Raw genomic sequence first — 27896 nt, 5'->3', positions numbered from 1 at the left:
AAAGACAGAAAAATGATAAGTACTCTACAAAGTTAATAGAAAACATACACTATGGATCAGATCAGCAATTCTCAGTAACAGCTAATTGAAATAAGACCATGAGGAAAAATGTCTCTCCTGTCAGGAGACGGCCAACAGAAAACAGAATTAAATCAACAAACTAAAATTCTAACTGGCGAGGTAGAGAAGTCTACCAGCTAAATGTGTTTTCTTCTGGAAAAGAGGGAGACTCACAAGATCTTTTCTGTGGAGCCTGAGCCCAGGTGAGGACGGTGAAATGAGCTCTTTAATACCCAATTAGCAAAGTGAGTGATGAATAAAGAGACGTGAGCTTTGATGACAGAGATGATACTACTATTCACTTGTCCTGTAAGTATGTCTTCACGTTCAATGATCAATACCTCGGCGTCCTCAGGGATTGAGATTATAGGAAAATGCACAGCCCGTGCCTAGACCTCCTCTGTGATTGTGGCACTGCACTTAGATGTTTCAAGGGCACCTCCAACTCCACCTGCAAATAGCTGACTTCACGGTGCTTCTCCCATAGCCGTCCTGCCCAGGGCCCCTTGTCTGGGGGCAAGGTCTCTCTGCCTCTCCCAGCTCAGTCCCATCACTCACAGATGTCACTGGACCCCTCCTTCAGGGCCCAATTTCCTCAGTCAACGAGTCCCACCACCCACACCACACATACCAGTTTCTCACTGGCACTCCCTCAGCACTGACTCTGTGCTGGGGACCACGCTGCACATTGTGCACAAGTTATCTCACTGGATCTCCACAGAAGTCCTGGGAAGTCGGTATATCACTGCTTCAATTAATAAGATAAATTGTTTCACTTCCTTGAGTGTGTCATCCAAAGTGACACGGCTACTGAGCCACAAACCTGGGACTGAAAATCACTTGAAAATTGAACACTGCTACACCTCACAGCCACCCTACTCTGACTTATCACATCACCTCCTGCCGAGCCTTCTAAATGTTTCTAAGCATTCTACAAGACAAAAGTGATCTACGAGAGCACCCCTCTCCCCTACTTAAAATCTGACAATGACGTTCTACTTCCCTTAGGAGAAAGCCCCACCGGGCCTGAGCACAGCCCAATGGCCCGGCATCCGCTCTCCCTGCGCCACCGCGCCGCCTCACCCACCACGCAGCGCTACATGTGCAGTGTCCAGGACAGGGATGCTGACTCCGTACAACCCGGGGCTCGTCTCACTCAAACAATGATCACCCTCTTCAGTGCTGACTCTCAGAAAAATATTTTCTCTGGATGAATCAATATCTTTTTCCTTACAACTTCCCATCATTGATAATGAGCTCCCCCCAAAAGAGAGAAGACCTAATCCTCAGACTCCTTATCTGTAAAGTGTGAATAACAAGGAAATATGAGAGGTTTTAAGCGAAATAATATTCATGTGAAGCTAAAGGACAATTCCCAACATACAGTAAGCACTCAATATGTGCTTACTTAATATTAATAAGAATATAATACATTCCAGCAACCTTAAATCAATGCTTTATGGCTTTGTCCAAAAGACTACTGACAAAATATTGGACGAACCCCTTTGAGCAGATCCGCCCAAGCGTACTGGGATAGGTAAGCCTTGACTCCAGTTACAGCTGCAGCCAACCAGCACTACGGGGTGGGGGCAGTTTGCTCAAACTCTTACATGTTGTTTGAGCATTTAGTTGTAGTTATTGAATAAAGAGAGGTATTATATAGTCAAAGCTCCTGAAACATAAATCTTCAAAGATTGATGCAAATTAGTTTCAAGTACAACACTCTCACTAGAAATTATTTGAAAATTATAGTCTTAGCTCCTCAACACATTGAAAGGGCATTTTCTTAATGTATCTGACTATATACACTGAGAGGATTGTTTAAAAGAAATTAAGATGAAGCCATAATGAATAAGCTTTCAGTATAATCTGCACAAAGCCCCACCCAAGGGTCTCACTTCTCACTTCCACATAGGTGTTCAGGTAGCTTAACCTGGGTCTTGGTTTCTTATGACACGGGGGTGGGAAGAATTGTGGATAGATTTATGTAGCAAATATAAATCTAGGGTATTTGCTGTGTAGGAATCCTAGGAATAAATAAATTGATATATAGTCCCACCCTTAGGAAGCTCAGCCTTTCCAATTACAACAGCATTAAAAATAAAATGAGAGATACATTTAACAAAATTTTGCAAGATTTGCACATTGAACATTTTGAAGTATCAACAAAAATTTTAAAAGATCTACGTATATGGAAGGCATCCCATGTTCATGGAATGGTAGACAATATTGTTAAAAATGTTAAGACTCCCCAAAGTGATCTACAAATTTAATGGAATCCCTATCACAATTCCAGCTGACTTCTTTGCAAAAATTGAAAAACTGATGCCAAAATTCATATGGAAGTGCAAGGGACACAGGTCAGCCAAAACAATCTTGAAAAAGAAGAGCAAAGTTGGAGGACTCACTCAAAGGTTACTACAAATCTATAGTACTCAAGTCATTATGTTACTGGCATAAGTTTGGATGCATAAATCTATGAGACACAATAAAAAATCCAGGGGGGAAACTTACATTTACAGTCATTTTTCCAGAAATGTGCCAACAACACTCCATTGAAAGAATAGTCTATTCAACAAATGGTGCAGAGACACCTGGGTATCTGAAGGCAAAAGAATGAATCTGGAATCTGGACCACCGTATTTTATATAACAAATAAAATATTAATTCAAAATGGATCACAGACGGAAACGTAAAAACTAAATGTATAAACTTTCTAAAAGAAGACATAGTTTAAATCTTTGTGGTCCTAGGATAGGCTATGGCTTCCTAGATACAATACCAAGAGCACAAGTGAAAAAAAAGAAAGATAAAATGGACTTCATCAAAATTAAAACCATTTGTTACAAAGGACATCATCAAGAAAGTGAAATGAAAGGGGAAGCGGGTAGCTCAAGTGATAGAGTGCATCTTTAGCAAGAAAAATAAAATGAATAAATCTAATTACCTCCCCTAGAAAGAAATTGTTTTAACGTTTAAAGGAAGTAAAGTGAAATGACAATCTGCAGAATAGGAGAAAAATTTTGCAAAGCATATATCTAATAAAAGACTAGTATCCAGGATATAAAACAAATGCTTACAACTGACCAATACAAAGAAAATCGACCCAATTTTTAAATATGCCAAGTATTTAAATAGATACACAATTGGCCAATAAGCATATGAAAAGATGCTCAGCATCACTAGCGAAATCAACATCAAAATGAGATCTGATTTTACACTCACTAGGATGGTTATAATCAAAACATGGACAATAACAAGTGTCGGTCAGGAGGCAGAGAAATGGGAACCCTCAATACGCAGCCGTTGGAAAGGGGCAATGGTGCAGCTTCTTTGGAAAAGCCTGGTGTTTCCTCAAAAGGTTAGAATTATATGGCACAGCAATTCCACTCCTACATATAGAGTCATCCCTCAGTATCCTCGGGATTTCGTTTCAGGAAACCCCCACCCTGGATACCATAATCCAAGGATGTTCAAGTCCCTTTACAATCAGCCATCTGGATCCATGAAGTGGAAACTACAGATATGGTGGGCCAACTGTACAGCCAACAGAATGAAAATATATTCTCACAAAAACTTGCACATCAATATTCATGGCAGTATCATTCAGAGTAGCCAAAGGTTACAAACAATATCCATCCATCAATGAACGGATAAACAAAATTACCAAGAATAGTCCCACAAACTTTTGGTCATTGAATCTTTGACAAAGGAGGTGAGAACATACAATGGAGTAGACAGCCTCTTCAGAAAATGGTGTAGGGAAAACTGGACAGCTGCATGTAAATCAATGAAGTTAGGCTACTCCCTCACAGTATACACAAAACTAAATTAAAAATGGCTTAAAGACTTAAACATGTAGACAAGACACTATAAACCTCTTAGAAGAAAACATAGGCAAAACATCTGACATACATCTCAACAATGTTTTCCTAGAGCAGTCTACTCAAGCAATAGAAATACAAGCAAAATAATACAAGTGGGATCTAATTAAACTTACAAGCTTTTGCACAGAAAAGGAAACAAAAAGCAAAACAAAAAGACAATCTATGGAATGGGAGAAAATAGTTGCAATAAATGAAACTGACAAGGGCTTAATTCCCAGAATATGTAAACAGCTTTTACACTTAATAAGAAAGAAAAACAAACAATTCAATTCAAAAATGGGCAGAAGCCCTAAAGAAACATTTCTCCAATGAAGACATACAAATGGCCAATAGGCACATGAAAAAAATGCTCAATATCTTTATCAGAGAAATGCAAATCAAAACTGCAATCAAGTCTCAGCTCTCACCAGTCCGAATAGCCATCATTCAGAAGTTCACAGACAGTAAATGCTGGAGAGGCTGCGGAGAATTGGGAACCCTCCTACACTATGGTGGGAATGCAGTTTGGTGGAGCCATTGTGGAAAACTGTATAGAGGTTCCTCAAAAGACAAAAAATTGACCTCCCATATGACCCAGCAATCCCACTCCTGGACATATATCCAGAAGGAACCCTAACTCAAAAAGACACTTTCACCCCAATGTTCACAGCAGCACTATTTACAATAGCAAGACATGGAAACAACCTAAATGTCCAATGAAAGATGACTGGATAAAGAGACTGTAGTATATTTCTCCAATAGACTACTATTCAGCCATAAAATAATAATAAAGTAATGCCATTTGCAGCAACATTAATGGACCTGGAGAATGTCATTCTAAGAAAAGTAAGCCAGAAAGAGAAAGAAAAATACCATATGAGATCGCTCACATGTGGAATCTTAAAAAAAAAAAAACAAAATCAAAAAACAAAGACACAAAAAGATAAACCTATCTACAGAACAGAAACAGACACAGAGACATAGAAACCAAACTATGGTTACCAGAGGGGAGAGGGTGTGGGAAGGAATATATTGGGAGTTCAAGATTTGCAGATACTGAGTATGTATAGAATAAACCGCAAGTTTATACTGTATAGCACAGGAGAATATATTTAATATCTTATAGTAACTTATGTTTAAAAAGAATATGAAAATTAATACAGGTATGTTCCTATTTAACTGAATAGTTGTGCTGTACACAAGAAACTGACACAACATTATAAACTGACTAGACTTCAATGAAAATATTTTTAAATAGACCAAAAACGAAAAAAAAGGAAAAGGATATTATGAAACCAAAAGAATAAAGTACTGACTCAGGCTAAAATATGGATGAACCTTGAAACTTTATGCTAAAATAAGCCAGACACAAAGGGACAAATAGTGCCCTTTAAGGTGAACTGTATCTAAGCGTTTACTGTACTACTTCTGTAAATTTTCCAGAGGTTTGAAGTCTATCAATATCAAAATAAAATGTATTATTCATTAAAATCATAAAACGCTTCCTCACAGGAGGGCTTTAATTATTAAATGCAGAAATGCATGTAAAGCTCCTGGAAAAACACTTTGCACGTCCACACACAGACACTGCTGTCACTGCCGCTCAGAGGGTGGTGCCAGCGCTTATGAGGGCTGCCTCCACTCGCTGCCCTGCAGACAGGAGTGAGGGCATGGGCTCTGACAGGCAGGGTGAGCGTGACCCTGGGTCAGACACAGCCATGCCCCAGACTCTGCGTTATCCAACTTTCTTATACAAACTGCAACATGTAATGTAAACACGCTACAGGGATGTATCTTACAACACAGGGAATACAACCAATGTTTACAGTAACTATAAATGGAGCATCTATTGTACACCTGAAACATATCATATTTTAAATCAGCTATATCTTTGTAAAAAATTAAAAAATAATTTAAAAATGTTATCACTTTAATATTCAATTCGGTTTTTAAGTAACTACTAAACAGCTTAGAATGTATAAAAGCATTTAAGTGTGCTGTTTTTTTACATATTTATTTACTTTCAGCCTCCTGCTAAAAGAGAAATTAAACAATTTTTTTAAACACACCTTAACAACCATAACAACAAAAAGGAAAAATTGAGAGTGAAGAGAAATTGGAGATTCAATACTTAAATGAAACCAGGGGGAGGTAAAGTCATAAAAATGGATTCCCTGGAGTCAGGGCAAGTGTTAAAAGCCGACTAGAAATTCAGCTGTAAGATTCTTGGCAGCTAAAGCAAAAAGAAAAGATCATGGGTGGGTAGTAGAGCATGTGCTTAGCGTGCACGGGGTCCCGGGTTCAAGCCCCAGGGCCTCCACTAACAGATAAATACACCTAATTACCTACCCCCCCAAAAGATTCCCAAAGAAAAGAAAAAGAGAAATTTCTTTCCAAAAAAACCTGATATTAAATTTGGATTAAATACTTAAAAAAAAAAAAAGAAATATAGAAAATATGAGTGACACTGTGAAGGAAAAGCCCAGCTGGGCTAACGAGCTAAGTCACAAATCTAAGTGTGATAAGTGTCGGTTTACTGATCTAAGTATTGCTGGGCTAACTCGTAAATCTGAAGTTTAGTGTCAGTTTACTGGGCTAATAAGCTAACTCGTAAATCCAAGGACAACAATTGTCAGTAACCTGATCTGTGATTCATAAGCTTCAGCGTACTGATTCCTTGCTTTTTGTTGTTTGAGCCTTATTGGCTAATAGCCCCTTACTTGTAATTAACCCTATAGAACCTCATATGAAGGTCTTGGAGGTGCTCAGAGCTTTGGAACAGGAGCGCCTCTGAGCCCGCCAGCGTAATAAATCTCAGTGCTTGTTTCTTGGCTGGCCTGTTCTTTCCGTAACAACACAAGCGATAATGCCCTTGAGATAAATCTGTGACGGCTGCTGGCAGGTCCCCATGTCTCACGTGGCAAATTCTGAAACATCATTCTCACCACTCAGAGTCATCATAAGCCCACTCCACACCTCCCGCTGTTAAATGCAGGAGCACAGGCAGGGCCCGGCCTTTGCTCTCTCTGTGTCATCACAGTGAGACAGGATGGAAGGGGGCAGAGCACAACCATTCAAGGAAGGCCACAGCAATTAACATCAAAATGGTGAAGGATTCAATCCCCAGTAGGCCTTGAGGCTCAGGATGAAGAGATTTAACTTCTAGCAGAGCTTGAGCTTCATTATACACCCATTGTAATAGTAACATGGTGAATAACATGCCCCAAGGCACCATGGCAGTCCCAAGGCTAGCCACAAAAGATCAAAGGGTGGGAAATGGCCAACTCCCTGGGAATCCCAGCCCCTTGCCCTTAGGCTGGTCCTTCTACTTATTAGCAAATGAAACCACCAAGCCCAAGAAAACGAGCAACACAGCGCCACCTCGCGGTCACCCCTCTCTCTCCCTCTTCGGAGAAAGCCCACACTCTGTGGAGTGTGTACCTACTTTTAATCTGAGCACCCAAACCCCACACCTCGTGACATTTCTCTTGCCTTTCAATGTGTCTCTGTGAATAAATCTACCTTTTCTCAACACTGGCTTGCTCTTGAATACTTTACTGCACAAAGCCAAGGAACAAAATCTGGTGGGACACATCCCAGGGGCTCAACCAAAGCCTGGGACACAGCCCTTCTCATACCTCACGTTTTTTTCCTTGTATCAACAGGACTGGGTTGTGAAGGGAGCTCTGAGGCCCCAGCTAAGGGACAGAAGCTCGAATTGGCGGGCAGCCTCTTCCCCAGCAGGGGCCTTGGGGTCTGCCCGGTTCTCTGTGTTTCTCTGTTGTGCTGACTCCCCAGCCACAGAGCGTTCTCCCTAGGCCTGTCCCCACAAAACCCTTCTCTCCAAAATACAAGCACATCATGTCACAATCCTCTTGTTCAACCAGGAAATGTTTAACCCACTTTTTCCCTCCACAGTAAATTACCTAACTGTCCTCCCTCCCATCCCACCACTTCTTTCTTTGTGAGAACTCTGCACTCCCCACACACCATCCTGAACGCAGGTGCCTTGCTGGCTGGGACCGAGATGTTTCAGTCTCACACAGCCTGCATCCTTTCACTTTCCCCTTGTTACCTTAAAAAAGCCTTTCCTGAGTCACCCACAAATCTGATTCTGAACTTCATAAAGTGCTGAGGTTGCAGTCACTGTGTGCATACCTCCCAGGTTTTGACTAAGTTTCCTTCACGAGATCTTCATTAAGGAGCTGCATCAAGAAGTTGAAAGAGGATATTTTTACATCTGAGTGGAGGAGCCTGCAAAAAATTTAAATGGCTTTGAAGACAGAGTTAACCAGGGACAGAGAGGTTGCAGGTCCTAGTCAACAGTGTCATGAGGCAAAATGTTCTTCAAAGACTCAGAGTGGCTTCTGAACGTGGAGTCGGCAGGGAGGAGGTGACACACAGTGAGTGGGGTGAGTGACACAGGGTACGCTCCCCCAGCTGGGGAAGAGTTGGATTTTGTTCTAGTTTTCCTAACAATTTCTTACTACCTTTTTCTCCTATTGTCACATACCATTTCCTACGAATTAAGAAAATCAATGTCAGTCATTTGGGCCGCTTGGGAGAGGCAACACGATGCCATTCACAGGGCTGGGACATGAAAGCCACACCAGTCTAGGTTGAAAGACCAGTGCGGGTATTTCCATGGTTATCACGGGCATGCAGCAAACTCCCCAGCTTCAATGACCTCATCTCAAAGGTGGGGCAATAAAACTACCAAGAAAAGTGCGTGATGATTATGGAAGACATCTGTTTACTAGGTAAGTGCCCGTGAAAGCTGCAGCTTAATGGGGAATGAGTATGATTAACAAGGCCCTGTCTACCTGGCCACACGCTCCCTGCCTTCCTGCCTTGGTGCAGCAGCAGAGTTTGTTTAGCTGAGATGAACGCCCCCAGAGCAGCCCCGACGGGAAAGCTTGCAGCTCTGCATTGAGGCGTGTTCCTTTCCTTCTCAGTGCTGATCACAGTTTGCTGTCATCTGTTTTTATGTTTATCCCTTTTGTAACTTCCTCTCCTCCGGAGTTTTTGCTCAAGCAGCGCAGGGCCAGGTGTGTCTTGTGGCCTGCCCGATATTCTGGGCTGGGAAACAGCCGACAACACATCTGGCTCTGGTGCTGAACGGAGAGGGCAGAAGGCCCTGGGGCCCATGCTGAACCGAGGCCCCTGCACCCAAAATTATGGTCTGACTTTGGGCAAATTACACAGTCTTCTTTACCCTGAGATTCCTCATCTGTCCATGAAAATAACTGCCCATGGCACACAGAATTACCAAGATTAAAGGAAATCACCAAATTCACAACCTATTCAAGGGGCTACCAGTGCATCCTCAACAGACAAATGCTGCCTTTATGGCTCTGACACATGCCAAGCGGGGCGGCCGCACACAGTGAACACTGCTAAGTGTCAGTGTGTTAAGTGCTTCATGTGTGCTACAATACTCTTTAGAACTTACAACAATCCCAGGAAGAAACGAATATTATCATGCCCATTTCACAGATTCACCAACAGGTTAAGAGAGGTTACATTCTAGTCCAAGGCCGTATGGTGAGGAAATGGCGATTTAAACTGGAATCTGGGCCCAGGCTTAGGCTCCATCTCTCTCTCATCCACCTGACCACTTGCCTATGAATTCCACCTGTCCAATACACAAGTTTGCAGCCGGCCAGCTCTTAAATGCAATGTGTGACACCATTTGTCAATGTTGGTTAATTACCATAAGCTGTTCTCAGAAACCACTACAGAAAACAAAGGTGGACTTAAGGAATTCTGCATTGCATTCTCCTGTAATGTGCAGAAACCCTTCACTACACCATCAAATCCAAATGTATGCTTCCTCCATGTTTATGTTTGCACACGGCTTATTAAAGTAGAAGGTACCTGCAGTAATTCCATCTCGGTTGCTTTCCAAGGTTGCAGATTATCCATAATCAGTCCGTGAATGAAAATACTACAATGTGAATGAAAATACTGCAACCATGTCAGTAAACAAAGAATGCTGAAACCAAGTCATTAGCGGCTGCCGCCAACCCCCAGCGAGGACAGGCCTGCAGCCCAGCAGCTGCAGCAACTCACAATGGTGCCCTCTGAGCAGACTCAGAATAAGAAAGGACAGGATACTGGCCCTAGGTAGCTAGGTGCTTGTTTAAAGAATGAATTCAGGGAGTCCAAAATATTTGCTTCCTCCCATACATAGAAAAGCACTAAATTCTTGAACTTGAGATACCTGGCTTTCTTTAGATAACAAGCAATCTTTTACTGTTCCAACAACCTGGTCTTTGTTGTAAAGCTCCTATATATCCTAGCTCCTCCCCAACCTCTTCGGAGCAGTCCCTCAGAGCGATCTGAGAGGCTGTAATCCCGGCTCGAGTCCTCCCGGCAAATAAACATAACTCTTAACTTTTAGGCTGCACATGTATTTCAGTCAACAGTTTTGGACACCATGAAGGGACCCAGAGCAGACTTTCTCCACCTGAACTCTCCGAGTATCTGGAGCCTTGGTACCATAAGTGGCCCTTTGTGACCATCTGCCTCCTCGGGGAGTCCAGATGAATTTGGGTGAGTCTCTCTTGGTTCTCGGAACTCACATATTGATTGATGATCCTGAGTTTTATTTGGTGGTGTTTCCAGGTAACTGGCCCTCCAGTTGAAAGATACTGGGATGAATTACCCACCCAGTGGAGACATACAGGGTGGGGCCTGGTTGAAAGATAATGGGAAATACCCACCTTGAGGAGACGTCCGAAGTGGGGCTGGTGGAAACATACCAGGAAAATACTCACCCAGTGGAGACGTCCCAAGTGTGTCCAAGTTGAAAGACACTGGGTTCAGGGCTGAGTGGTTGGGTAAGAGGTTGGTCTAATGTCTTCCTCAATTTGGTTACCTCCATTGAATTTTTCAGAATAAAAGTAAAACTCTTATGAGTAACCTTTCAACTCCAAAAATGGGACCCTCCTCCTGGCTGGTAACAGCTTTCTCTGGTGACAGAGAATCTTGCAGGAGTGGTAGAGGCAAAGACTTCAAGCCATAGAGTTGTCCCTGAGGGAAATCTTACTAGCAAATTTATTCTGAGAACCCAACCTTACAATGGGGAATAGAACTTTCAAAAAAAATAAAAAACAGAAAAGAAAACAAAAAATGACATATTGCCAGCCTCCAACTATTACCCCAGCCAGGTTTATGTACGTACAAAACTTACAGCATTAATTGGGAATTAGAAAAAAAAAAAAAAAAAAACTCACTCTGAAAGTAACTAACCAGGCCTGATAAAAACATTTCTTGGAATTCTGAACTTTAAAAACAAAATCCCCGTTAGGGGGAACTTTGATTTCTCTTCCTGTGTCCTTGAAATGTAAACGTTTTATCTTTCTCTGGGTGTTTTAAGTGTGTGTATGTATGTATATATATGTTTACTTTTTTTTTTAAAGGAAACCTTGGACTCTGCCATACAAAAGTTTCAAGTATTGTGTACATATGGTGGCCACGCAAATAAATTGGGATTCTAAGCAATTCTTTGATTGTACCAATTGTCAGATATTTTGCCATCTTAAACTTTGTTTCATCAGCCTGGACCACAAAGGCCTTTAGCTTTTGGAGAGTAAACCTTTGAAGTTTATTTAGGAAACACCCCCACTCTCATGTGGAAGAGCCTCTTCATCTTATTGGTTTAAAATCACTATATATATATATATATATATATATATATATATATATATATAAATTGATGGCCATATGATGGATCCTTTAATTTGGAAAAACTTTTAAATTGGTGAAAGTTGAAAGAGATCTCATTATAAACAGCTGTTTTATTGGTATCTATTAAAATCAATTTTAAAGGTAGAAAAATATATCTAATGGTTAACATAAGAACTTAGTGAAAAAAATAAAACTGGTTTGAAAAGCTACATTTGTGTTTTTCCTTTTCGATAAATGGTTCTAGAGATGCTAATAAAAACTTAGAATAATTAATGTTAATTAGGTTGAATAACTGGAAAAAGGATTGTTAAAATGTCGAAAAAAAAAAAGATAAGGGGCTTATCCCAAGTGGATAAATATTTTTATATGGTTATTTTGAATGAGATAAATAAAATGGACATTCTTGGATTTAGGTACAAGTATTGATAGTACACTACATAAAGTAAAAAAAAGGGCCAAAGAGATCACCTACTGCTCCCCAATATTAAAGTTCAAACAAGTCCGTTTTATTTGCCACAGTTTAAAATATATGTATATATAGACTGAAATACTTGATCAATGATTGGGACAACAGACCAATTAATCAAATTAAAAACTGAGAAGGGTCTAAGCTCTTTGGCTGAAACTTGAGCATCCTAGAGACTTTTCTATAAAATTAGATACAATGCACAAAAAAAAAAAAAAAAAAAAGGCCTCTGGCACTCCTTCTAGAAATAAGAATTATTGATTAAAACATAAATATAAAAATCAAAGTATAAGATTTAATAAAATTGAGATAAAAGTTTGTAAAATTGGTATATTTAAATGGTCTTTATATAAAACTTTTGCTTAATTATGTTGCGGGATAGATATGTTTCAATGGAAAAATGCTTCCTCTTCTTGGTATTATAAGGCTGGGCACAAATCTGTCCCTCAGAAAATATTAATTGAACAAAGTAAAAGAAACCAATAGAGTTACATGAGCCGTCCAATATAACGTAAAACTAAAAACTAATATTCAGTGGCTAATAAAAAAATATAAGAGGTTTACCCTGGGTTTAACTTATAACTCAAGGAAAAGAGACCTTACTAAATGCCTTATGCAAGCTTTGGAAAACATGATAAAGTAAACCTTAAAGTTTTAAAACACGGAATTCTTTGTCTACAGCTCTTCTCACTGATAAAAAAAAAATGCCAATTAAGGAGAGAAAATTGGGTCTGGGTGACAGAGCAGTTCTCTGGGGAATTGGAAGTTTGTGTCTTTGTCTTGCAGATCAGAAATGTAAATACAGCAAACAGTGGTCTAGGACTGAGCCTAATTAGCTCAACGAAATAAAACTTAAGGCCAAGAAATTTTTGGCATTTTAGAACTCAGAACTCTGACGTGTCCTTCAGACTTTGTCAAGAAATCTTAAATGTCGGTTTCATAAATAGTAAGCCTTAGTGATTTGAGCAAGCAAATTCACTTTACTCCAACTATTATTATACCTATCTTATAAGTACGTTTTAAAGTGAAGCTATGAGATCTCTAGCTTTTGTCTGTTTATAAGACTGTGTACACATTATAGATGTGAGATATTTCTACAGCTAAAAAAAAATCAAAGTCAAAGAGATCTGTTTAATTGACGTAAAAAATAAGAGCTTGAAAATTAAGTATTTTTAAAATAAAAACTGAACAAATTGACTTTCAGCATCACGTGAACTGGAAAATATTCAATATTAAGATAATATTTGATATTGTTTAGTTTAAGAATGTTCTAATTAATATAGACATCTTTAAAGTCATCAATATTAAGTATAATGCCTTTACTGTACCTAGGTTTAATGAAAGTCAAATAAGATCCTGTTATATCTGTTGCAGATTTGTCAAGGAAAAAAAAAACAGTAATGTGGTGTGGTAAAATTTTAAGTAAATGCAAATGAGATGAGAGCTTTGGGTAAATTTTTAAAATATATTTTTAAAATGTATGCTTAAGATAATCTCTAAATGTTTGGTATCTTTAAATTCTAGAGTTGTTCTAAATTAAGTCAAATGATAGGATTTTATTAAATAGCTATGCCATTTTCAGATAAAATAAGATTGAAATATGAATTACTTAACATGTAACTTCCTCTTACAGAGAAAATAAAGGTGTTTAGAAATACTAATAAATGGATGATGCCACCCTGAAATAGTCTCTATTATTAAAGGAAAGATCTCAGTATCCTAGGAAAGTAAGATAAATATGTAAAGGAAGATATAAGAATGGAATTATATTTTGTTAATGAAAAATAGTGAATTTCTCCTGAAGTTGGTTACTTCTGAATGGAAGAGAAAATAAGGGACACACTAATATGAGTATAGAAACTTATGGAAGGCTTGTGGAAGAGGAACCCTGAGGAAAGAGTTTCATACGTTGTCGGAATTGGCTAAGTTTAGAATCAACTTGGGCAAAGTAAATGAATCTTAGAAGTAAGCAGGTACAAGACTAGATTTGGTTTTCTCGCTGTTAAGAGGAAAAAATTTTCTTAAAATGTTAATCCACCTTCAGTAACAGATTGTAAAACTTCTTATACCACATAACTGATCTGTTCTGCCATTACGTTTGACGCATTTTCTTGTTAATGAATTAGTACTACGTTACAGTGATCTATATGTTTATCTGACCAAGTGTTCTGAAATCTTTTAACAAGCTCCCCAAATATCAATTTCTTATTAAAGTTCTTTTAATCTCCAGTTAAGTTTGGGATGCTACAGAGGGCCCCTGAAACATCCCAAAGAGAGATTTTAATCTAGTAAATTTCATTTGGCATGTTAAATAACACGGTATTGTCAAATGAATAATAAATCTTCTAAGGTTATATTGTATGAGAAAATATTATTAATATAGATATTCTAGAAATTATATGGACTCCCTAAAATTCTGGTATATCTGAAATGTTACCAGTGATAATTCTGGGTATAGTGACCAGGTTTCTTTATCGATTATAGTGTAACGGTGTTTAACCATGATTTTAAATCTTTTGTCATTTATAGACAGTTAATGGTTATCTTCTGATGGTTTTGCAAAATGCTTGCTCTTCAAGGAGATTTACTGATTTCTAATAAATTTCAAACTATAGCACTGAAATAAACTGGGTAAGAAATTTTAAATTTCCAATGAAAACTGTGATTAAAAGAATTAGTTACATGGGACTGAGTAAACTGGTGAATATGGTTATAATTTTTGATTTTGTTTAAAATACTACTGGTTTTTAACCTGTTTCCCAGACATAAAGAATCTCTTCTCTTTAAGCTAGTTATGATTCACAGCAATTTGATAAATTATACCTATGTAATCAGACTTGGAACAGTTATCTTTTCTCTCTAACTGATCCCTCAATAGACAAAAACCTCTTAGGTCCCCAGTGGCTCTATCAGACAAATTAGGAAGATCTTCTCCTAACAGATATAGGAATCTAAAGGTATTTTAAGGATTTTAAAGAGAAAAGAATTTACCTAAATCTGTAAGGCAGAAATCCATGACAAGCCCTTGACGGGGCTTTCCTGGCCTTAGCAAACCTTATTAACATTCTACCCTGAGACTCCTAATTAAAAGTTCCAACACAGCCAATTTAAAACAGCCTATATGATCAAATAATCAGACAACTTGTAAACAAATTAATCTTGACATGGCTTTATTTGAGAAAAATGAGGGTAACTTTAGAGAGAAAAAAGATTATATTTTAGTGGATATTAAATTCTAGTTTTGTTAATTGACGTCCGTATTTACTAAGACACTTCCCACATCATTCCTTGCTGTTATGTCACATTGCTGTACAGTTTAACTGAATTATTAATAGGATACTCTAGCTTTGTTTCTGAAGCTCACTAATCTATCCTTGGGTAAAGTTCCAATGCCCCATGACCTGCAGCCAGGGGATTATACAAACTGGAACAGGCATGACTTAAAGAACTGTCTCCAACCTGAATGGAAGGACCCTTTATCAGGTACTCTTAAATAGATCATACACACCAAAGCTGAAGGAAACGGACTTTCGGGTTCATTTCCTATCAGAAATAGCCCCTGCAATGCACTGGCCTATAGAGCACTGCTCACCTTAAAACAATGCCCAAATGGAGAAAAAGCTACCAGGCCAGGATGAGAAGAAGACGATATCTGAGGTAGACAGCTGACCCAAGACACCGGACCAGGCCTGCATAACAATTACTGTGATAATTTCTCCTACCTTTGATTATGAACTACTCCAATTGTTAAGCTTATAGTAAATTACCTATGTCTAGTACTTCTGTGTTACCTTGGTGGGTTTCCCTACTCCAAGGCTCTAACTAGATAGCCCTCAGAAACGTTATTCTAAAAAGAAATTATAGTTCTGTTTAGGCCACTGTTGATCTTACAAGGTGGGAGACTTCACCTGACCAATTAATACCTGCTCTGAGCCTGACCATAAATATGAACTTTCGCATAAGATCACTCAAGCTCAATCAGAAACACAAGCAAAATTTTAACCCAAAAATACAACTTCCCGACTATTAAATTCTTAATCGTGACTTTATTAACGTTACTAGTTGTATTACTTATACCCTGTCTATTTTATAAAATTGTCTGTTACATTTCCCAAAGTGTAACTAGGCCTACAAAACTGATGATGGCTAAACATCTTGAAGAAATAGATAAAATTTATAACCCTGAATAAAGTAATTGTAATAGTGTGATTCTAGTTATGGGAATGAGCAATGAAGGGTAAACAATTCCTGGATCATAACAAACTAGTAAGACAGGTGATCCAGAGAATTTTTAGTATCAACAGGGCCTGATAAAAAACTAACACCTTGAATGGCAACTCAGAAGATTCTTCACCTGAACTAGGATTGAGTCATCCTAGCACCATGGGACAAAATTGGTCATGAAATGTCTCTCAAAATATTGGCAGAATTTAGGACCAAGGGGGAGCACTGTGAATGAAAATACTGCAACCATGTCAGTAAAAAAAGAATGCTGAAACCAAGTCATCAGTGGCTGCTGCCACCCCCCAGCGAGTTCATGCCTGCAGCCCAGCCTCTCAGCCACTCACAGTGGTGCCCTCTGAGCGGACTCAGAGTAAGAAAGGACAGGATACTGGCCCTAGATACCTAGGTACTTGCCAAAGGGATGAATTCAATGACACAAATGTTTGCTTCCTCCCATACATAGAAAAGCACTAAATACTTGATCTTGAGATATCTGGTTTTCTTTAGATAACAAGCAATATTTTATTGTTCCAACTACCTGGTCTTTCTTGTAAAACTTCTATATATCCTAGCTCCTCCCCTACCTCTTGGGAGCAGTCCCTTAGAGTGATCTGAGAGGTTGCCATCCCGGCTCGAGTCCTCCAGCCAAATAAAACATAACTCTTAACATTTAGACTGAACGTTTATTTCAATGAAGTCCCAGAATAGACACAACTCATCAATTCTGTAATGGAACACACTGGATCAGGAAACAAAAGCTGTTTTAGTCTGGAAAAACTACGGTTTCCTCTTTCTTCCTGTCATTATACAATCCCACCAGAACTCATTAATTTGCTGTCTGCTCATCTGGCAACCAAACTCAGAGAAGAGTCAACTCAGCAAAGTGCTCTACTCGGAAGAACACCCCGCAGCAGCACTGCAGGCTACCTGTCCTCCCTCACGCTCTGCTGACCCTTGGTGTCCTCCGTGACGACCAGGACAACAGAGCTGTTCCCAACAGCTGCGAAGTCCCACACGTTAAATAAATCATTTTATTTTATACGATATTTTACTTATATACCCATCTCTGAAAACAGCTTTGCTAGAAGCCCAAATCTTCAGCATCAATCTGCAAAGGCAAATCCGGTCCGCAAGGGATAACAAGACTTAAGACGAAGCTAAGGTGCCCAAAGTACTCTCCACGACCTAAGGCCTCCAAAGTCCCCTGCAGGACCTTCAACCAAACTGCCTGCAGGCCTGCAGCTGCAGGCAGCAACATCTCTGCTTTTAAAGCAACTCCTTCCTGACCTCGGGCACTACAATGTCCCTCTACGCCCTCCCATCTCAGGGTAAGAGCAGCCGCTGCAGAACCTCACAGGGCAGCACTGACAGGACTGGACAAAGAGGATCAGAGCTAAACTAAGCCTTCTGATGATACGAGCTTGTCACTCTGTCACTTTACAGATGAAGATATATATAGAGAGAGGTGGGGTGATCTTGCTCAAAGTCACACAGCTAATAAGTGGCAAAGTCTATAACTCTGCTCCTCCCTCCGGCGTGACGCCCCACCTGGGACGCCCACAGGGTTCTCTCGTGCCTGCCGGACCAGTCCTTTACTGTCACTCATAAAACACCACAGGGTCTGACCCTAGCCTACCTTTTCAGCATCTTTTCCCTGCAGTCTCACAGGAACAAGGCGGTTCGGGCCATTGTATGACTTCTGGCTCCCAGAAGCCTCCGTGCTCAGGGTGGTCTTGCCTGTGCATCCAGCACCCAGCTCAGAGGCTCTTCCTCCCCTGCAGGAACACGTTCCCACTCTCCTCATGACACCCCCTCAGGGAAGCCCTCTCCTCGCCCTCAGCATGGGAGGTGTCCCAGGCCACATCCCGAGCTGCCCCATTACGACTGCGGGTGCCCAGGTATGCTAGTCAGACCAGCAGCCTCAGAGCCAGGGTTTATGCCCGGGTCACCCTGCAAACCTACTGCCCACCTCACAGCCCCCAGCCAGCAGGTCACCTGGAAGTCGCAGCAAGTGCCCCACCCAATCCTGAAGTCTCTTCATTTGCCAGCACCGCTGATGACTGGTCTCCAACCTTTGGTCAGTTTTGCACAAAACAGCAGCTTCCACTGTGAAGCAGGGGGTTTTCTCTTCTGCTCCCCATTCTTACTGGAAACGTCTAGGGAAATGAAAAGGACTTTTCTCAACCCTTTTCTGATGACACCCTCCCACCCACAATACTCACATGCTCAAGAGCTTTGGGTAAACCTGATTTTGTTTCCCTTACGCTAAGGGGCTCAAAACACTGCGGGATTCTTTCTCTTTTGAGGGTATTTTTACTCAGTTTATCGGCTTTAATCTGTTTTTGTCTCTCTCTTCAATATCCCTAGAAGTTGCCACTTCTTATTCCCTGCAGCAGCCTCCCTCCCAACATCTAGTCTAGGAAATCAGCTGTGATGAGGGGCCCGGGGGCAGTCACAGAAGATGCAACTAAGGCACAGAGAGGTGACATAATTTGCCCGAGATCAGCTTCAAGCCCCAACACTGTGTGTCACGTCCCTCTGTTTAACTCTTATGCTAAGCAAGCGAACTTTTTGTAGATTATGGTTATAAACAGATGAGGTATGAAAATACATACAAGGACACACATCAACTCTAAGATGTTCATTAACTCCACTATTTTGTTTCTATTTATTTTATTTCTATTAAAAAAAAAATTAAGAACCTCTTCAGTCAATATAGCAAAATGTTACTGGGCTTTAAATACAGAATATAGAGGTTTTAAGTGGATCATTACTCATCCTTATTTGTATGTTCACAAAACAAACTGATTTTAAAGTCTCTCTCCCGTCCCCCTACTCACTACTGGCTCTCACCTGAGCTCCCAAACCACACATCTAACAGCCTTTCACTTTACCCACAACTGAACTCATCAGTTATCCCCCAGAACTCCCTCTACAGCTTTCCCTCCTCAGAGCACAGCAGGACCATCATTTACCTCATTAATCCACCCAGAAACCTGTTCCTTACTCCATCCTACCTTCACAGACATCATTCATCCTTTCCTTTTTACCATCTAAACATGCCTTCAATCTGTTCGCTTTTACCCACGGACCATCCCACGGCTCAAGTGGAAGCCACCAACACTGCCCACCTGGACTCACGAGTCTCCCAAGTGGCCCCAAAGCCACTCTCCCCTACTTGAGACAAATGGGATTGTGTCACTCCCACGCTTTTAGGACTGTTTTCAAACCCACTCTTCTTAGAAGAAACTCCAAGTTCTTCACCTGATGAATGTCTTTGCCATCAAATTGTCAGCTCAGGGAGGGGAGGACACGCCCTCTCCCCTAGAACATGCCCTCTGGCAGAGCATCAGCTTGGGAGGACCTGCTGAGCTACACCAGCCTGTATTCTAACCCTGGTCTTGAGTTCTTAGCAAAATGCTTCAACTATCCATACAAATCCAAGGTAGATTAGAAAGATTTTAGATGTTGAGCTAGACTATTGATTTGGGGATTTTGCACTAGCAACCTGCAAGTACATGTTCTAATGATTCTGTCTTCTTAAAACCACACCCAGATTTAAGTAGTATTTGTGGAATGTCTTCGGAGTAAAAGGGACTGTACTTTTACAGACTTTATGTTTTATACCATGAACAACCCGGACAGGGTCACAATTGGAACCGCCTCACAAGTGACAGAAGACAGGTGAGAGGCATATAGCAACAGGTCACAAAGATGGTAAGAGCAAAGTTGTTTCTCCAACCCCCCAAAAAATTTTTGAAAGAACCAAAAATTCTGAATTTTGAAAGTAAAATGCTATCATATAAAGAAATAAAATAATCCTCTTCATCAGTGTTTCAAGATCTGACTCCAGAATTTTTAGCATGCCATATTGAATCCTAGCACAGAAAAATCAGATGGACTAGTGGTGAGTAAGTTCCAGGAAAACTGCAGTAATTCCTCCACTTGTAAAAGGACATAAACTCACCTGTCGAAGATGAATGTAAACCGCATTCTGGAGAAATTCGGAAGCTCCCAGGCTCCGCTTCTGGATGGCAAGGACACGGACAGCTTCGAAGCATGCTTCTAACTCAGTCACCAGCATTCTTACACTCCAGGGGGAAACGGAGGCCCTCAGTCAAGAGCAGAGGTGTTCCTGTCGTGTCTCGCAGGCCTTGCCTCGGGGACTCAGTGCCCTGCAGCAGCCCGGCCCCAGGCGAGGTCCCGCAGCGTGGCCCACCCAAGCATGAGGTGCACTGTGCTTGAGAAAGCCCATCCCCGATGGGGGCAAGAGTGGCTGGTGGGTTTGAGTGAACATATAAATGCCCATAGAAATATGCCTGCATTCATTCAAGTGATACAAGCAACAGTAGCAGGCTATTTAACAAAATTTCAACTGTCAGTGGAAATTTACCATTCCTTTCCGCTTGTCCCCTGCACTCTGAGACAGGCTTAGGCTCTCTCACACCGGCAGCTCTGATGCAATAGTTGTGAAGTCGTTTTACTTTGCTGCAAGTGTCCTCGCTCCCCTTGTGGCTGTGACTGTCGTCTCTTAACACAGTCAGATGTCTTCCTGGATCTCTCCCTGCCTTCCTTGCTCCTGCTCCTCAGATCCTAAGATAAAAGGCAAGTGAAGACACATGACCAGAAAAGGCACCGTGGACTTGAACGAAGTCCTCAGTGATCCCCTAGGTGAGTGCTGCCCACCCCTTACCTTCGATTCTCAAGGTTCTGCCCAGGGTGACATCCAGACAGGAGAGCGTCCTGGGCCAATTAAAAGCTGTGTGACTTGGGCCCTGGGACAGGTGCAGGAACTGGTTCCAGAGCCGTGCCCCTCCCCACCTCTGCTCCCCTCTCTCCCAAGGACCCACTGCCAAGCCCCCAAGTTCCCTGATATTCCGTCCTTCTCTTCTAATCTAATCCAAGCCCTTTTCCTCTTCCTTTATTCCCTAATTATCACCAGCTGAAGTGGTTTTTCAGTCACAGTATCTGAAAAAATTTCCGGCAGCTGAAAAAGTGGTCTCCAGAGGTCAATGCCCATATGCTGGTTCCTGAAGACAGCCCCTGGTTATGGGGTCCCTCACCAACACCCACGGGGCATCAGACATGTTGCAGAGTCGACCACCCCCAACAAGAGTTTGCTGTGACCCCAATGCCTGCACAGCATCCCTGCTCTCATAAATGTATTTGGCCCACTTATCTGTTACTAAGAAGCAAAAGTAAAAAAATTGCTCATGTTTCTTAGTAAAATTATTTATGAGGTGGAAAAAGAAATTGTAATAGAAAAGAATAAATTTGACTGCATGTTAGATCTGTTCCTTTGGCTTTAAACCTTTGCTGTTTTCTAGGCTCAGACTTGGTAGCTCTGTATCTTTTGTAAAAGGAAGTTGCCTTTAGCCTGAAATATCCAGGAGAGCCTATTCTCCGGGCTCTGATCTTTCATGATGTTAACTCTTCTGCACTTATGTAGAGATGGCAAGTTGCAAAATAGAGAATCAACTTTGTTTTTTTTTTGGAGGTTTTAGAGGGGCACCATGATTTGACCCACGTGGACAGCTGCAAGAACAAAGAATTCCAAGGAGAAACAATTCGTACCACAAGAAGTTTGCAACAACCAACCACATCCCTGCCCCTTTTTAGTATAAAAGCGGACTGATTTCTGACTTGGGGGAGACGGTTCTCCAGCATGTCATTCTGCCATCTTCTGGGTCTGCCAGCTTTTCAAATAAAGTCACTATTCCTTGCTCCAACACCTCAATCTCCCAATTTATTGGCCTGTCATGCAGCAAGCAGTACGAGTTTCGACTTGGTAACAATATGACTGCATTGGAGGTAGTATGTCTCCACTCTTTCCTCGTTTCCAATATGTAACATGCACATCATTTATGATCTAGTGCAAATAATTCATCAAAGACAACCACAAAAAGAAACTACACTCACCTAGCTATCAACACTGAATTCACAACCTATCAATTTTATATGCTGTTTAACAACACAACTAAAAAACCTAACATAGGGAATTGATTCCACAGAAATAAAATTATTTCTACTCCTTCAAAACCTTTTTTTCTTTTCTATTTTATTTTGTTTTGCATATTGAAAAGAAAATAAAAGACAAATCATTTTATTTCACGTATTTTGTTATAGCTACATAATTTAAATACTACAAAGAGATTTAAATTGCAATAAAAAATTGTTCATATATTGTACAAAGATATATACACAATCAATGTGGATAAGGAAAGGAATGGACATTTACTAAAAATCCACTGCACATCCAGTCTTTTACAAGCATATCCTGGAATATAAGCTCTATGATCCAGGGGTCCCCCACCTGCATTCTCACTGCTGAGTCCCTTAGTAATCTTCTACCAAGACACCAGCATAGAATGACGCGATCAATATTTTAGGTATAAATGAGGGAATTAGCTCATTCAATTCTAAAACAAAAACCCTAAAGTAAATACTGAACTTATTTACAGATAAAGAAAATTGGACACAAACAAGTACAGTTTCTTCCCCAAGTTCACAAAGCTAATAACTGGTAAAGGCAAGATTTGAACTCATCTGTCTGATTCTAAAAACTAAGGTGGAAATCCCTTTCGACTGGGGAGGGTCCAGCAGCACAGCCTATCACCCTATCTTTGTTCAGATCTAGCCTTAGACAGCCTGAGACAGCACCCCATTCCTATGGAACTTGAGGGCAAATGATAACAATAAGGATTTTATATCCAGTAGTTTCTTAGGTATCATTTATATAAACTGTCAGCAGGACAGCAGAAAAACTCTGGGAAATATGAGTGGGTCCAGGGCTTTTTGCTGATTAGAAACTCAGTCTATCAGGACAGAGTGACCTTCCCATGAGAGGCCACACGGGCCTAAACTAAAGGCAGCTGAGCAATGAAAACTAGCAAGACCCTGGAACTCAAGCAAGAAGGATCCCTGCCATCTCCCGCCCTGTTGCCTCTTCATCCACGTGGAAACGAAGACAGAAGACCTAGGTTCTTGTCCAAGTTACACTATCATGAATTCTCACCCATAAAAAGTTACGACTCTATGCTGTCCTAAGTCCTTTCCAACTCAAATATGTTGACACCAATATCTCAGCAGAATGTCTATGTCTCCACATCCACTCTTCTATAAGGAGAATAGTTCTATGGCCAAAAAGCAGAAATACAATTAAAAACACCATGCACTAAGCAAGGTGAAAATCTGCATAAGAGACTTTGCTCTCACGCTCAGTGAATGAAAACTCAGAAAAATTAGTCCTTCTCCCTCAGCAAGTGGGAGGTAGGCTGATTGTGTGTGTGGGTGGGTGTGCGTGTGTGTGTGTAAATCAAATACAATGACGTCTGGGATCTGTACAGATTTTTTTTAAGTTACTGTCATTTCATGAGGATGAGAAACCTTTTAAAGTAATTTGAATCTAGTGTTCTGAGAGAGTCTCAGGATCTTTTGGTGGAGGAGGGGAAAGGAAAGGAGGAAAGAAGTAAATGAAGCAAAGGAGTAATAATACTGCAAGGGAAAGACAAGACATTAATTTTGTTTCTACTTCCATCACAAACAAATTACTGACTGGCTTTGCCCCGATGTCCTGTCGAGCACTGAGTTGCAGATGAAGAGGTGACAGCCCATTTCTCACTGAGCTTGTGACTGTACGTGGCATCTTATAGACACAAATCATTTATCCTGATCAAACACTCTAGCAGCAGGCCGTAATTCTCCTATTTTGAGAGACAAGAAAATAGGAGTTCAAAGAGGGTAGATAACTTGACAAAAGTCAGAGGACCAGTAAACAAGAGAGGATGAATTCAAACTCAGATCTGAATGCAGAGTCTCAACTTCCCACTCCCAGGACTGGAAAATCCTTAACACACAGGCTCCCCAGCTCCCCTGCAGTGTTCCTGGCACCAAGCATTTCCCATGGCGATGGACTCCAGTTCTCACAGACACAGCGCTCTGTGCAGCCAATGACCTTGATCAGACCTTGATCATCTACCTGCCACGCCCACCAGGCTTCACCATAAAGGTAGGAAAGCTGGCTTTCAAGTGCATACAAAGCCACCCCTGGTCTAACCTGGGCTCTTCTGGGGCTCCTCCAGCCTAAATGCAGCCATGAAAGTGCTCACAGTTTGTACATGAGCCACACTACCTCTCTCCATCTGTCTCCACACCTATACTTCTTAGCTATGACCATTTTGATAATATTGGAAACAAATTTTTAAAAACACAAAAGAAAGGATCCTGGAACAATTACTTAATACTTACAATTTTAAATGATTTGTTACAAAGTGAGTATTTACATACCGAATCTGCCTTCCTAGGTGTCAGTTTAAACAGTTAAAAAATATAATAGCAAAAAATTCTCACTTACAAAATTAACAAAAACATCAACAATAATCTGGAATAAACTCAAAATTAATGCCCATGTTGTACATGTAGAAAACTACAGGACTGTACTGAGGGGTAAATAAGAGGTGTGAATGTAAAGACATCAACATATTGCATGGAGGAAAACAGTTTTGTAAATATGGAAGTTCTCCTAAAAATAATTCAAAACTTAATAAAAATCCCATGAATACTCTTATCTGATTTTTTTTTTAACTTGAACAATATGTTTTAGAATTCTTCAGGAATAATAAAGTCATAATAATAGCCAAGAAAGTTTGGGATGGAAGAAAAGAACAAAAAAAAATCGCACTGTCAGATAATAATTAATTTTTACAATATGTAAGATATAGCGCTGGAGTAAGGAATTAAGATTGACAGAAATATAGCATGAGCTCAAAAAGAGACTCTAGTGTACATAAGTATTTTGTACATGTGGGATTTCAAATCAAAGAGCAAAGCATGAATTCAATAATTGTCCTGGGACAATCAGAGAATCACCTGGAAAGAACAAATTCTATTCCTGTCATAATGACCACAAAAAAAATTACAGATAGTGATGTAAATATTAAAATACTAAAAACAGCAAATACAACCCTTTGCTCACATTAATTCAACTTCTCCTCACTATAACAAGTACTATTATCATCTCCATCTTAGACATTAAATAAACCTACATAAGAGATTTATACCATTATAAGAAAGTATTTCTAAGAATAATAACAAAGATAAAACCCAAAAGGAAGACATTTACTATCTTAAGAATATTTTGAGCCACAACAAAAATAAACCTACTGAACAAAATGAAACGAAAGAAATGACAAGGAAAAACTCTGTGATAGATGTTGATGAAGACAAGGGATTAATATTCATAAAATACAAAGAGCTGTCACAAAGCAAAAAGAAGCTTCCTTACTTAAATTTGTGCAAAGGACAAAATGGATCATTCACTTTTCAAAAGTCAGATGGCTAATCACTGAAAAATGCTCAATACCTCACTGGTCATCAAATGCAAACTAAATCAATGAAAAAGCACTTTTGCTCATCTTATTGGTAAATATTTTTAAAAGATATTGTAGCTAGTGTCCATCTGTGGGAGAAAAAACTGTGAGCGACTTTTTGGAGGATGACATGTCAATGGATATGTAAACTCTGAAAAACGTGTGTACACACTGATTCAACCCCACTTCTAGGAATCGTTTCATTTAGAAAAAAAATCAGTTCAAATAGATGTACTGTTTACACTGGTGGGAAGAAAAGCTGAAGTGAAATCATATCCAGCGATAGAGAATTGGTTACATAAGTAATTCTACATTTCTCATTCCACACTGGAGAAGGAATTTCTAGTCACTTGAAAGTAGCCTGTGATGAACGTAAATGTCACATCCAGGGACTAAATTTCCAGAAGACTTAACTAAATGCATGCTCATACAAGATCACAGGAATGTCTGTTAAAGAAAGATGCCAGTCAAACATCCTTTCTGACAGAGGAAAATGGAGAAAACTTAAGTGTCCACCATCAAGACAATGATGTGGTAAATCACGGTGAGCTGTGGGCACTGAGGGGGCCGGCGTTTCCCCGTGGCCCAGGGCCTTGTCCACAGCACTCTCCCACCAAAGGTGTCCTTGCACAAGAGACCACACCTGCACATCAGGAGACCCCTCCACTCTATCTGAAAGGACCGGGTGAGTCTGGAGTGGGAGGACGTCTATGATATACCCCTGAGTGAATAAAGCGAGCTGCAGAAAACATATAGTATGGCCTTATTTTTCAAAAAAGAATATATACACACATATACATAGATTTCTCATATGTATGTATGTATGTATGTATGTATGTATGTATGTATGTATGGGTATATATATATGTCATAGGCATAAAGGTCATGAAATATATACACCACATTGGCAACAGCTTTTACACTCAGGAAATAAGGGGAAGGGAGGTAGGGCTCTTTCGGTACCACCACAGATCTCTTTTCAGTATTTCAGTTAAGTACACTTGGAATTTAAAAGTTTATTTAAGCCCGAAGTAAAATGGACGATGCCTCCACAAGACATAATGCTATACTGGTCATTAAAAATCATGCCAGGGGAGATAGAATATTGTAGAAAAACATGTAATAAGCCGAATGGAAAATGGAGGTCTCCACTCAGTAAACAGGCACAGAGTGCTCACTGGTTTTTATGACAGAGCTGATACACACTGATGAAAAGAACAGAAAGTAGATGTTAAAGTTTTAATTATTATTTCTGAGTAGTGGGACCTGTATAGCATTTTTTGTCCCTTTTTTCAGACTTATTATATAAAATATACATTATTTTTCATCTGAAAAAAGCATTTTTAGATGTGTAGTACCACACATTGGAGAATAATACACGAGTACTTACAGAAACAAATAACTAGGAGACACTGCAGCAGCGCCACACAATGTAGAACGGGCGATCCTGATTAACACCGCACAGTTACATAAGGACCCACAAAGTGAGAGCACCTGCTGTAACAGGGCGCGGCCCCCTTCTGTTTGTCACTTGTGTCTTCAGGGCTGAGGCAGTTCTGAGCATGGCCAGTGTCAGTGTTGGTGTCTGGATGGATGCCATTGGATGTGAGGGCACCTGCAAGCCGAGAGGAATAACAGAAATCATCCTCTGCCTTTTCTGTCTTGTTTCTTTGTTACTTTAAAAGAGAGGCATAAATAAGATAAACTGTGTATCTTCCCTACTGAAATTTCAGTAATGAAACCATTTTCAAAGTGTTCACAACTTATATTCTGCCTATAACCGTCTTTTCATCAAAGCTTCATATTTATTAAATGTTAATTAACTCAGTTAATTAACTCCCTGTTGAAACCTTCTACTATAGAACATGAAATGCACTATGTGAAAGGACCACTCCTGCAGTGACTAGCTTGGCTGTCTTGACGGCAGTGCAGTCAGCCCCCAACATCCCGTGGCTCTGAGCTCCTGATGCTGCTAAGAGAGCACGCTGCCGCCTCAGATGGAGAGAAAGTGTGAAAGCATTTCCTGAAATCTACAGCACTGACAAAACATAACTGACAAATCCCAGGCTCCTTTGAAGCTGTCATTTTCGGTTTCTGGCCAACCCCCGTCAATGAGCAGAACCACCCCATTCCCGAGCAATGGCACTCACTTGGTAAGGAGTTCTGGAGAAATTTCCAGGTATAGAATGTAACCAACTATACGTAGAACTCTGACAAAAG

The 27896-nt window shown here is 40.3% G+C and overlaps 1 protein-coding gene across 10 annotated transcripts in view; it reads right to left on the bottom strand.

Annotated features, from left to right (window-relative positions):
* The window catches only part of LOC141575060 (trafficking protein particle complex subunit 9-like), a 144816-nt gene that overhangs the window by 4364 nt on the left and 112556 nt on the right, over positions 1 to 27896 (bottom strand). For 6 of the 10 annotated variants that reach the window (XM_074353234.1, XM_074353236.1, XM_074353230.1 and 3 more), the window contains 5 exons: positions 27067 to 27291; positions 20702 to 20901; positions 20276 to 20399; positions 18304 to 18464; positions 17945 to 18083 (listed from right to left, as the gene is read on the bottom strand). The gene's annotated coding sequence lies outside the window, so the exon portion shown is untranslated. Of the gene's footprint in view, positions 1 to 17944; positions 18084 to 18303; positions 18465 to 20275; positions 20400 to 20701; positions 20902 to 21481; positions 21844 to 27066; positions 27292 to 27329; positions 27353 to 27896 lie in introns of those variants that run through there. The other 4 variants (XM_074353231.1, XM_074353235.1, XM_074353237.1 and 1 more) reach the window with 4 other exon arrangements.

The sequence above is a fragment of the Camelus bactrianus genome, chromosome 25, assembly GCF_048773025.1.
Source record: "Camelus bactrianus isolate YW-2024 breed Bactrian camel chromosome 25, ASM4877302v1, whole genome shotgun sequence".
In the NCBI taxonomy this organism is placed as follows: domain Eukaryota; kingdom Metazoa; phylum Chordata; class Mammalia; order Artiodactyla; family Camelidae; genus Camelus; species Camelus bactrianus.
The sequence above is the reverse complement of the archived record's forward strand: the minus strand, read 5'-3'. Positions and strand labels throughout refer to the sequence as shown.